Source organism: Cervus canadensis, chromosome 32 (genome assembly GCF_019320065.1).
Source record: "Cervus canadensis isolate Bull #8, Minnesota chromosome 32, ASM1932006v1, whole genome shotgun sequence".
NCBI lineage: Eukaryota > Metazoa > Chordata > Mammalia > Artiodactyla > Cervidae > Cervus > Cervus canadensis.
Window position 1 is genome coordinate 646,124 of NC_057417.1, and position 12,450 is coordinate 658,573.

The window sequence follows — 12,450 nt, forward strand, 5'->3', positions numbered from 1 at the left end:
TTCACAGGGTCTGTGGCTGTGGGATAGACTTTATCTATCACATGGTCCGTGTCTGTGGGGTAGACTTTATCTTTCACAACACCCTTGGCTGTGGGGTAGGCTTTATCTTTCACACGGTCCGTGGCTGTGGGTAGACTTTATCTTTCACAAGGTCCGTGGCTTTGTGTAGACTTTATCTTTCACACGGCCCATGGCTGTGGGGTAGACATTATCTTTCAAACGGTCCGTGGCTGTGCGTAGACTTTATCTTTCACAAGGTCCGTGGCTTTGTATAGACTTTATCTTTCACACGGCCCGTGGCTGTGGGGTAGACTTTATCTTTCACAAGGTCCGTGGCTTTGTATAGACTTTATCTTTCACATGGTCCGTGCCTGTGGGATAGACTTTATGTTTCACACGGTCCGTGCCTCTAGGACAGACTTTATCTTTCACAAGGTCCGTGGTTGTGGGATAGACTCTATGTTTCACACGGTCCGTGCCTGTGGGATAGACTCTATCTTTCACACGGTCCATGGCTGTGGGAATAGGCTTTATCTTTCACACGGTCCGTGGCTGTGGGAATAGACTCTATCTTTCACACAGTCCATGGCTGTCGGATAGACTTTATCTTTCACATGCTCCGGGGCTCTGGGATAGACTTTATCTTTCACACGGTCCGTGCCTACGGGATAAACTTTATCTTTCACACGACCGTGGCTGTGGGATAGACTCTATCTTTCACACGGTCCATGGCTGTGGGAATAGACTTTATCTTTCATACTTTCCATGCCTGTCGGATAGACTCTATCTTTCACATGGTTATGGCTGTGGGATAGCCTCTATCTATCACACGGTCCGTGGCTGTGGGAATAGACTCTATCTTTCACACGGTCCATGGCTGTGGGATAGACTTTATCTTTCACACGGTCCGTGGCTGTGGGATAGACTTTATCTTTCACATGCTCCGTGGCTCTGGGATAGACATTATCTTTCACACGGTCCGTGCCTGTGGGATAGACTCTATCTTTCACACGGTCCATGCCTGAGGGATAGACTTTTTTACACGGTCCGTGCCTGTGGGAAAGACTTTCTCTTTCACACGTTCCGTGGCTCTGGGATAGACTTTATCTTTCACACGGTCCGTGGCTGTGGGATAGACTTTATCTTTCATACGGTCCGTGGCTGTGGGGTAGACTTTATCTTTCACACGGTCCGTGGCTGTGGGATAGACTTTATCTTTCACACGGTCCGTGGCTGTGGGATAGACTTTATCTTTCACACGTCCTGGCTTCCCAACTTCCTGAGATTATCAAGAAAACTGTGAGGAGAGTCTTGCAGTTACAGCTCTATGGGTCCGACTCTTTGCTACCCCATGGACTGCAGCATACCGGGCTTCCCTGTCCTTCACCATCTCCTGGAGTTTGCGCAAACTCACGTCCATTGAGTCGGTGATGCCATCCAGCCATCTCATCCTCTGTAGATGTCACTTATTCCCTTAGGATGAAATCCTTAAAGTGAAACTGCCAAATCAGAGGATATGCACATTGTCAAAGGCATTTGATACCTGTCATTAAGCTGCTCTCCAGAAATGTCATACTTAACTTATACTCACCAGAAGTGTGTACTACAACTTACTAGAATTCACATGTTTTCACAGAGTGGAAATGTGTCCTGTTCATTTTCAAATCATCAGAGTTGGAATACTGAATGGCACATGGTACTCAGCAAATGTTTGCTGAATGAATGAATGAACTGAATAAACAGAAAAGTCCATTAAATGTTCCCTGTTGTATGTCTGAGGTTATTGATATTTCTCCCGGCAACCTTGATTCCAACTTGTGCTTCCTCCAATCCAGCGTTTCTCATGATGTACTCTGCATATAAGTTACATAAGCAGGGTGACAATATACAGCCTTGACGTACTCCTTTTCCTATTTAGAACCAGTCTGTTGTTCCATATCCAGTTCTAACTGTTGCTTCCTGACCTGCATATAGGTTTCTCAAGAGGCAGGTCAGGTGGTCTGGTATTCCCGTCTCTTTCAGAATTTTCCACAGTTTATTGTGATCCACACAGCCAAAAGCTTTGGCATAGTCAATAAAGCAGAAATAGATGTTTTTCTGGAACTCTCTTGCTTTTTCTATGATCCAGCAGATGTTGGCAATTTGATCTCTGCTTCCTCTGCCTTTTCTAAAACCAGCTTGAACATCTGGAAGTTCACGGTTCACTAAACCTAAAAAGTCTCTTGATGAAAGTGAAAGAGGAGAGTGAAAAAGTTGGCTTAAAGCTCAACATTCAAAAAACTAAGATCATGGCATCTGGTCCCATCACTTCATGGCAAATAGATGGGTAAACAGTGGAAACAGTGTCAGACTTTATTTTGGGGGGCTCCAAAATCACTGCAGATGGGGATTGCAGCCATGAAATTAAAAGACGTTTACTCCTTGGAAGGAAAGTATGACCAACCTAGATAGCATATTAGAAAGCAGAGACATTACTTTGCCAACAAAGGTCCATCTAGTCAAGGCTATGGTTTTTCCAGTGGTCACATATGGATGTGAGAGTTGGACTGTGAAGAAAACCGAGTGCTGAAAAATTGATGCTTTTGAACTGTGGAGAAGACTCTTGAGAGTTCTTTGGACTGCAAGGAGATCCAACCAGTCCATCCTAAAGGAGATCAGTCCTGGGTGTTCACTGAAAGCACTGATGCTGAAGCTGAAACTCCAATACTTTGGCCACCTCACACAAAGAGTTGACTCATTGGAAAAGACCCTGATGCTGGGAGGGATTGGAGGCAGGAGGAGAAGGGACGACAGAGGATGAAGTGGCTGGATGGCATCACTGACTCGATGGACATGAGTTTGGGTAAAGTCTGGGAGTTGGTGATGGACGGGGAGGCCTGGCGTGCTATGATTCATGGGGTCTCAAAGAGTCGGACACGACTGAGCGACTGAACTGAACTGATGTACGTCTAGCTTAAACTAAATATATCATATTAGTTAGATACTACCTAAACCTGTTTCATGTAGGATTGATCCATTAACATCCTTGTGCACATGGGACTGATATTTATGGGATGCTCCACAATTGTACTTCATCCAGGGAACAAATTCTTCTATCCTATTCATATACGTTACATATAACCAGACTTGATCTTAATTTCTTCAATTTTCCATCATCACCTACACAGGTTAGATGCTCTCTGGAAAGGAGTTACCCTAAATGGTAAAATGAGTTAAAAGGACGCTAAAAGTTCACAGGGGCATTCCTGGTGGCTCCATGGTAAAGAATCCACCTGGCAATGCAGGAGATTCGGGTTCAATCCCTGGGTCGGAAGATTCCGTGGAGAAGGGAATGGCAACCCACTCCAGCATTCTTGCCTGGGAAATCCCATGGACAGTGAAGTCTGGCAGGCTACAGTCCATAGGGTTGCAAAGGAGTCAGACCCAACTTAGCAACTAAACAACAAACAAAAGTTCACAAATTTGTATTTCCAGATTGGTACACTCGACCCTCTGTATCTGTGGGTTCTGCAGATTCAACCAACCACGGAATAAATATACTTGGGAGAAAAAGTTCCCAAAGTTCCCAAAGAGCAAAATGTATACTTGCTGCTCAGTGGCAACTATTTGCAGTGTATTTACAGCTATTTCCATATTATTTATATTCTGTTAGGTATTATAGGCAATCTAGAGATGATTTAAAGTATACAGGAGGATGTGCATAGGTTATAAGGAAATCCTGCACCATTTTATATAGAGGACTTGAACATCTGCAGATGCTGGTATCCAAGGGGTCCTAGAACCAATAGCCCAGGGATAGTGAGGGATGGGGCTTCCCACGTGGTGCTAATGGTAAAGAACCAGACTGCCAATGCAGGAGACACCAGAAATGTGGGTTTGATCCCTGGTTCAGGAAGACCCCCTGGAGAAGGGAATGGCAACCCACTCCAGTATTCTTGGCTGGAGAATCCCATGGACAGAGAAGCCTGGAAGGCTGCAGTCTATGGGGTCGCAAAGAGTCAGACATGTCTGAAGTTACTATACACACAGGCAGCGTGGGATGCATCCCTCTGTTATACAGCTCCGCTAGAATAAAAGTCTCCAAAGCACCTCAGTTTAAATCCCTTCCACAGGTGGTTACAGTTTTGTTCCAGCCAGTCAGCCAAACCAGAAAATGTGTATTTTGTCCTATAAGTCTTGCTGATATTACCTAGGAATATCTAAATTTATTAATCTAGACTATCCCTTCCTCTCTACTTCTACTCCCATTGAACTAACTTGGGCTCAAATGATTGCTACCCTTGGACAATTATTTTCATCACTGATTTTTAGCAGGTTGGAGATACAGTCATTGTTACTCCTAAAAGGTCATTTGATGGTCCTGGGGAGAATGGAACAGAGGGTTAGTCGCTCAGTCATGTCCAACTCTTTGGGACCCCATGGACCATAGCCTGCCAGGATCCTCTGTCCATGGAATTCTCCAGGCAAGAATACTGGAGTGGGTAGCCATTCCCTTCTCCAGGGGGTCTTCCCAACCAAGGGATCAAACTCGGGTCTCCTGCATTGCAGGGAGATTCTTTATTGTGTGAACCATCAGTGAGGAGTGGAGGTGGCATAAAATTAGAGGTAGAGGCATCAGTTGGGAAAGTCTAATTGTAGAATATATAAATACTTCCCAAATTTTAACATGCTTAAAATCCAGATGGTACGGGGACCATCTTGTTAGGTCCGGGGACCTAACAATTTCCAGATTGTTAGGTGTTCTCAAGTGATGTCAAGGCTGCTCATCCTGGGACCACACTTTGAGTAGCAAGACTTTACATGAGAGACAATGAGGGCTTGAAACAATGGCAGCAGAATCAACAGGAAGATAGTAAAGAGAGCTATTAAAGAGACAGGACTTGTTGACTGAGCTACCTAAGCAACTTGAGCATGAGGCAGGCACACTGAGTTGACATAGCTCCTGAGAATGGTGCAGAAGGGATGTTCGAATTAATCGGTGCAACTTTGCTTTAGAATGATAGCTTTTTGAAAATAACTCCCAGATAATTAACCCTTATGTTATCTTTAAGAAGATCCATGGAGATACTGGAACCCTCCAGTTAAGATTCTTTGGCAGTACAAATTTTTCTGAAGCGCAAAGTAAGGCGAAATACAGAGCATTTACTCAGCATATACTATGAGCCAGTTACTGCATGTCTCTGCATGTTATTCCCTCTCCTGAAATATCTCCATGCCCACAAGACACACATACACACACACACACACACACACACATGAACTGACCATTTCTTCCTTTGTGTCACTGTAGTATCTTTCATATACTTCTTATCACACTGCTGAGGGCAATTCTAGCCATACAATCCTAGAAAGAGTGTGGGTTTTTTAATGAATCAAACTGCAGTTCGAATTGGGCTTCCTTGGTGGCTCAGATGGTAAAGAGTCCGTCTGCAACGTGGGAGACACGGGTTCGATCCCTAGGTTCGGAAGATCCCCTGGAGAAAGGAAAGGTTACCCACTCCAATTTTCTGACCTGGAGAATCCCCTGGATTGTATAGTCCTTGGGTCGCAAAGAGTCGGACACGACTGAGCGACTTTCACTTCACCGTTCAAATTATAGCTCTGCCATGTACTGGGTTGATGATGAAGACAAGTCCCTTCGTTTCCTCAGCTATAAAAACGGATTTGCCGGGACTTCCGTGATGGTGCAGTGGTTGAGATTCCGTGCTCCCAAAGCAGGGGCCCAGGGTTTGATCCCTAGTCAGGGAACTAAATCCCACATTCTGCAACTAAAAGACCCTGTATACCGCAATTAAAGATCCCATGTGGCCAAATATATATATATATATATATATTTAATGGAGGCGCTATCTACTGTGAGGTCATGTGTATCCTTTAAGATGCTTTCTTTCGAATAATAGGAGACCTAATTCACCATGGTTTGAATAATAAAGAGAACCTATCAGTTATTGAAACATAAAAGCCCAGAGGTAAAGCAGGCTTTAAAACAGGCTGGTGTAAAGATTAAGAAATCACCAGGGTTTTTCTGAGATTCTTTCAATGATACACGCCTCCTCCTGTGCCCTTCATGCTAGTAAAAACCATTACGGCAGTTCTAGGGTTCACATCCGTATTAATATCCCAACTGGAAAGTAAGAGAACGCCTTTGTTTGCCTTTTCCAGCTCAAGTGAGGCGTATCACTCTCCTAACACCTAATTGGGCCACTGCAGGTCACATGACCACCCCTGAACCAATCACTGTAATCAGAGGCAGGAAATGTGCTGATTGGCTTCCCCTTGAGCAGCTGCTCCAGCCTTTGGGCTGAGAGTGGAAACACCTTTCCTGAGGCTCTCTACGAGGAAATTGGGAGCTATGGGGAAGGAGGGCGGAGAATGGATGCTGGAGAGACCGCCGAACTATTCGCTACACCACGTCCATTCGTACATTATATAAAGGACACGGCGCAGACCCATGTCTGCAGTTTGTGGGCACACAGTAAGTGGTAGCTGTAATTCGCTTGTAAGTCTGTCTACTGGGTCATAAAGCTGCAAATGAGGACCTTCTCTCACCTCAGGCATCCCTCATGCCTAGCACAGCACCTGGGACATAGCATAAATATTTGTTGAACTAATGTTAATGGTTGGAATGGGAAATACAAAGTGATAAATTACAGAAATTATAGATTATAGAAATTGTAAATTATAGAAATGATTTCAACAAGGAAAAAGGGTTGCGTGACTTCAGGAAATATGAAAACACACACTCTTGTTGTTCCACAGCATTAATAAGATAACCAAGCTGGTTATAGTTGAATTACAGACTAGAGTTAAAACTGGAATATGTTCCAGTACATATTTTGTGTATGCATGCTCAATCACTCAGCCATGTCCAAATCTTTTGTGAGCCTATGGACTGCAGCCCGCCAGGCTTCTCTGTCCATGGGACTTCCCAGGCAAGAATACTGGAGTGGGCTGCCATTTCCCTTTTACCACTGAGCTACCTGAAGAACCGATATATATTTTAGGGGTCTGCTATAATTTTTGGTCAATTCAGAAAAGAAATGCTAAGTAAAGGGTCATTATCTGCTTATAGGAAAACAAGTTTCAAGAGGATGGCTGATCTACTTTATTATTTTGCAGATCTTCAGAATCAATGTCAATTAAAAAGATACTAACATTGATTAATCCCACTATGTGCCAGGAGCTGTCCTTCAAGCTTTCACAAATGTGATCTCATTTAATCCTGAGTAAATTGAGGTGGGGAAAGGCAATCTCCTAACCCAGGATCACACAACTAGTAAATAAAGACCCAGGTGCTGAGAGGCACATGCCTCAAAATCACTCTACTGATTACCAGAAAAGATTTCCTTGCATAGACCTCAGGGACTTTACAAAGGAAATATTGGATTACTGCAATGTGACTCATCAGCCCAATTTAATATTACCTATTCATTATAATGCAATGATGCTTGCATAACAGAGAATGCTGTTGTATTTCTATTTGTATTTGTATTCTGTTGTGGCTCTGTAGCAGCCATACGTAGATCACAGGACCCCTGAGCATAGGCTAATTCCATGACCTACAAATGCAATCAATATTAAGAGCAGTTTTAATTGCTCATGTTTATGTGTTGAAAATACACGGTCTAATTTTGGTCAGTGGTAGCATCTAGGTAATGCTGACTCAGAAGGGACACATTTGTTGTTGCCATGAGAAGTGGAAAAGCTGAATCACAGTGTACCACAGAAAATGTTACCACTATTAATATAACATGTGCAGAACAGTGAACAAGATGGAATCAGACCATCTCTGACCAACAGATTCATCCTTCTACCAGGAGACAGATCCAAGAAATGTCATGGTCCTATGTCCCTATGTTGTATTATGTTCTCTATCAACTAAGCTAATTATTAGTGTGTGGTTTTCTGGTCAACAGGGCTTCCCAGGTGGTGCTAGTGGTAAAGAACCTGCCTGCCAATGCAGGAGACATAACATGCTGAGCGATTGAGCATGCATACACAAAATATGTACTGGAATATATTCCAATTTTAATCCCAGACTGTAATTCAGTCTGGTTCGATCCCTAGGTCGGGAAGATCCCCTAGAGGAGGGCATGGCAACAACCCACTCTAGTATTCTTGCCTGCAGAATCCCATGGACAGAGGAGCCTGGTGGGCTACAGTCCATGAGGTCACAAAGGGTCAGACATGACTGAAGCGACTTAGCACACCCAGCATATTGGTCAACATCGCCAGTGTGGTGTACCATCTGAAAAAGGATTGCAAACTCAGGGCCTTCAAGGGCCTACATTGGGCAGGTTGTAAGAGAGTAGAGAATGAAGCCTATAGTGAATGACCTAATGGAAGCAGATACTGTAATACAATGCTCAATAGAGGACTATAGCAATCAGAGGACCTCATCTTCCAGGAGATGCCAGAGACCCAGATTTTTAACGTGAAAGTTCCAACGTCTCCAAACCTTGTGATTGCCATAAAAAGCACTCTTGTGGGCCAGATTTGTCTGTTCTCTGCTGCATGCCTTTGTTAAAAGACTTCTAGTTCACCTTTCATTTCTTCTATCTTGTGGAAGGTTGAACTTGCTTGGGTTCCAGTTTTTATTAATTTACTTATTATTTGTTGCCTACACTGGGTCTTTGTTGCTGCAGATGGACATCTCATTGCAGTGGCTTCTCTTGATGTCGATCATGGGCTTCAGTAGTTGTGACTCCTGGGTTTAGTTGCCCTGCAGCACATAGGATCTTCCTGCAGGGGGGATCAAACCCATGTCCCCTGCGATGGCAGATGGATTCTTAACCACTGGACCACCAGGAAAGTCCCCAGTTTTCTTTTTGAGATAAGAGTATCTAATATATGAATGGGAAAGACTAGAGATCTCTTCATGAAAATTAGAGATACCAAGGGAACATTTCATACAAAGATGGGCTCAATAAAGGACAGAAATGGTATGGACCTAACAGAAACAGAAGATATTAAGAAGAGGTGGCAAGAATACACAGAAGAATGGTACAAAAAAGATCTTCATGATCCAGATAATCATGATGGTGTGATCACTCACACTCACCTAGAGCCAGACATACTGGAATGTGAAGTCAAGTGGGCCTTAGGAAGCATCACTATGAAGAAAGCTAGTGGAGGTAATGGAATTTCAGTTGAGCTATTTCAAATCCTGAAAGATGATGCTGTGAAAGTACTGCACTCAATATGTCAGCAAATTTGGTAAACTCAGCAGTGGCCACAGGACTGGAAAAGGTCCGTTTTCCTTCCAATCCCAAAGAAAGGTAATGCCAAAGAATGCTCAAACTATTGCAAAATTGCACTCATCTCACACGCTAGTAAAGAAATGCCCAAAATTCTCCAGGCCAGGCTTCAGCAATATATGAACCATGAACTTCCAGATGTCCAAGCTGGTTTTAGAAAAGGCAGAGGAACCAGAGATCAAATTGCCAACATCCGCTGGATCATAGAAAAAGCAAGAGAGTTCCAGAAAAACATCTATTTCTTCTTTATTGACTATGCCAAAGCCTTTGACTATGTGGATCAAAATAAACTGTGGAAAATTCTAAAAGAGATGGGAATATCAGACCACCTGACCTGCCTCTTGAGAAACCTATATGCAGGTCAGGAAGCAACAGTTAGAACTGGACATGGAACAACAGATGGGTTCCAAATAGGAAAAGGAGTACATCAAGGCTGTATATCGTCACCCTGCTTATTTAACTTATATGCAGAGTACATCATGAGAAATGCTGGGCTGGAGGAAGCACAAGCTGGAATCAAGATTGCCGGGAGAAATATCAATAACCTCAGATATGCAGATGACACCACCCTTATGGCAGAAAGTGAAGAAGAACTAAAGAGCCTCTTGGTAAAGTGAAAGAGGAGAGTGAAAAAGTTGGCTTAAAGCTCAACATTCAGAAAAGTAAGATCATGGCATCTGGTCCCATCACTTCATGGGAAATAGATGGGGAAACAGTGGAAACAGTGTCAGACTTTATTTTTTTGGGCTCCAAAATCACTGCAGGTGGTGATTGCAGCCATGAAATTAAAAGATGCTTACTCCTTGGAAGGAAAGTTATGATAAACCTAGACAGCATATTAAAAAGCAGAGACATTACTTTGTCAACAAAGGTCCATCTAGTCAAGGCTATGGTTTTTCCAGTGGTCATGTATGGATGTGAGAGTTGGACTATAAAGAAAGCTGAGCACTGAAGAATTGATGCTTTTGAACTGTGGTATTGGAGAAGACTCTTAAGGGTCCCTTGGACTGCAAGGAGATCCAACCAGTCCATCCTAAAGGAGATCAGTCCTGGGTGCTCATTGGAAGGACTGATGTTGAAGCTGAAACTCCAATACATTGACCATTTGATGTGAAGAGCTGACTCATTTGAAAACACCCTGATGCTGGGAAAGATTGAGGACAGGAGGAGAAGGGGACGACAGAGGATGAGATAGTTGGATGGCATCACCGACTCAATGGACATGGGTTTGGGTGAACTCTGGGAGTTGGTGATGGACAGGGAGTCCTGGCATGCTGCGGTTCATGGGGTCGCAAAGAGTTGGACATGACTGAGTGACTGAACTGCACTGAACATATGCTGTAGTTGTCTATTTGCCAACATCTGTTGAATCATAGAAAAAAACAAGAGAGTTCCAGAAAAACATCTACTTCTGCTTTACTGACTATGCCAAAGCCTTTGGCTTTGTGGATCACAACAAACTGTGGAAAATTCTGAAAGAGAGGGGAATATCAGACCACCTGACTTGCCTCCTGAGAAATCTGTATGCAGGTCAAGAAGCAACAGTTAGAACTGGACATGGAACAACAGACTGGTTCCAAATCGGGAAAGGAGTACATCAAGGCTGTATATTGTCACCCTGCTTATTTAACTTATACGCAGAGTACATCATGTGAAATGCCAGGCTGGATGAAGCACAAGCTGGAATCAAGATTGCTGCGAGAAATATCAATAACTTCAGAAATGAAGATGATACCACTTTTATGGCAGAAAGCAAAGAACTAAAAAGCCTCTTGATGAAAGTGAAAGAAGAGAGTGAAAAAGTTTGACTTAAAACTCAACATTCAAAAAACTAAGATCATGGTATCTGGTCCCATCACTTCATGGCAAATAGATAGGGAAACAATGGAAACAGTGACAGACTTTATTTTCCTGGGTTCCAAAATCACTGCAGATGGTGAGTGCAGCTATGAAATTAAAAGACTTGGAAGACTTGCTTCTTGGAAGGAAAGCTATGACCAACCTAGACAGCATATTAAAAAGCAGAGACATTACTTTGCCAACAAAAGTCCATCTAGTCAAAGTTATGGTTTTTCCAGTAGTCATGTATGGATGTGAGAGTTGGACCATAAAGAAAGCTGAATTAGAGAAATGCAAATCAAAACCACAATGAGGTACCATTACTCGCCAGTCAGGATGGCTGCTATCCAAAAGTCTACAAGCAATAAATGCTGGAGAGGGTGTGGAGAAAAGGGAACCCTCTTACACTGTTGGTGGGAATGCAAACTAGTACAGTCACTATGGAAAACAGTGATTTCTTAAAAAACTGGAAAATAGAACTGACATATGACCCAGCAATCCCACTTCTGGGCATACACACTGAGGAAACCAGATCTGAAAGAGACACATGCACCCCAATGTTCATTGCAGCACTGTTTATAATAGCCAGGACATGGAAGCAACCTAGATGCCTATCAGCAGATGAATGGATAAGGAAGCTGTGGTACATATACACCATGGAATATTACTCAGCCGTTAAAAAGAATTCATCTGAATCAGTCCTAATGAGATGGATGAAACTGGAGCCCATTATACAGAGTGAAGTAAGCCAGAAAGATAAAGAACATTACAGCATACTAACACATATATATGGAATTTAGAAAGATGGTAACGATAACCCTATATGCAAAACAGAAAAAGAGACACAGAACAGACTTTTGAACTCTGTGGGAGAAGGTGAGGGTGGGATGTTTCAAAAGAACAGCATGTATACTATCTACGGTGAAACAGATCACCAGCCCAGGTGGGATGCATGAGACAAGTGCTCGGGCCTGGTGCACTGGGAAGACCCAGAGGAATCGGGTGGAGAGGAAGGTGGGAGAGGGGATCTGGATGGGGAATACGTGTAACTCTATGGCTGATTCATATCAATGTATGACAAAACCCACTGAAATGTTGTGAAGTAATTAGCCTCCAACTAATTAAAAAAAATAAAATAAAATAAAAAATTAAAAAAAAAAAAGAAAGAAAGCTGAGTGCCGAAGAATTGATGCTTTTGAACTGTGGTATTGGAGAAGACTCTTAAGGGTCCCTTGGACTGTAAGGATATCAAACCAGTCCATCCCAAAGGAAATCAGTCCTGAATAGTCATTGGAAGGATGAATGCTGAAGCTGAAACTCCAATACTTTGGCCACCTCATGCAAAGAGTTGACT

General features: G+C 43.1%; 1 protein-coding gene across 1 annotated transcript in view; it reads left to right on the forward strand.

The window, feature by feature from the left end:
• The window catches only part of LOC122432858 (poly(A)-specific ribonuclease PARN-like), an 853,726-nt gene that overhangs the window by 405,035 nt on the left and 436,241 nt on the right, over positions 1-12,450 (forward strand).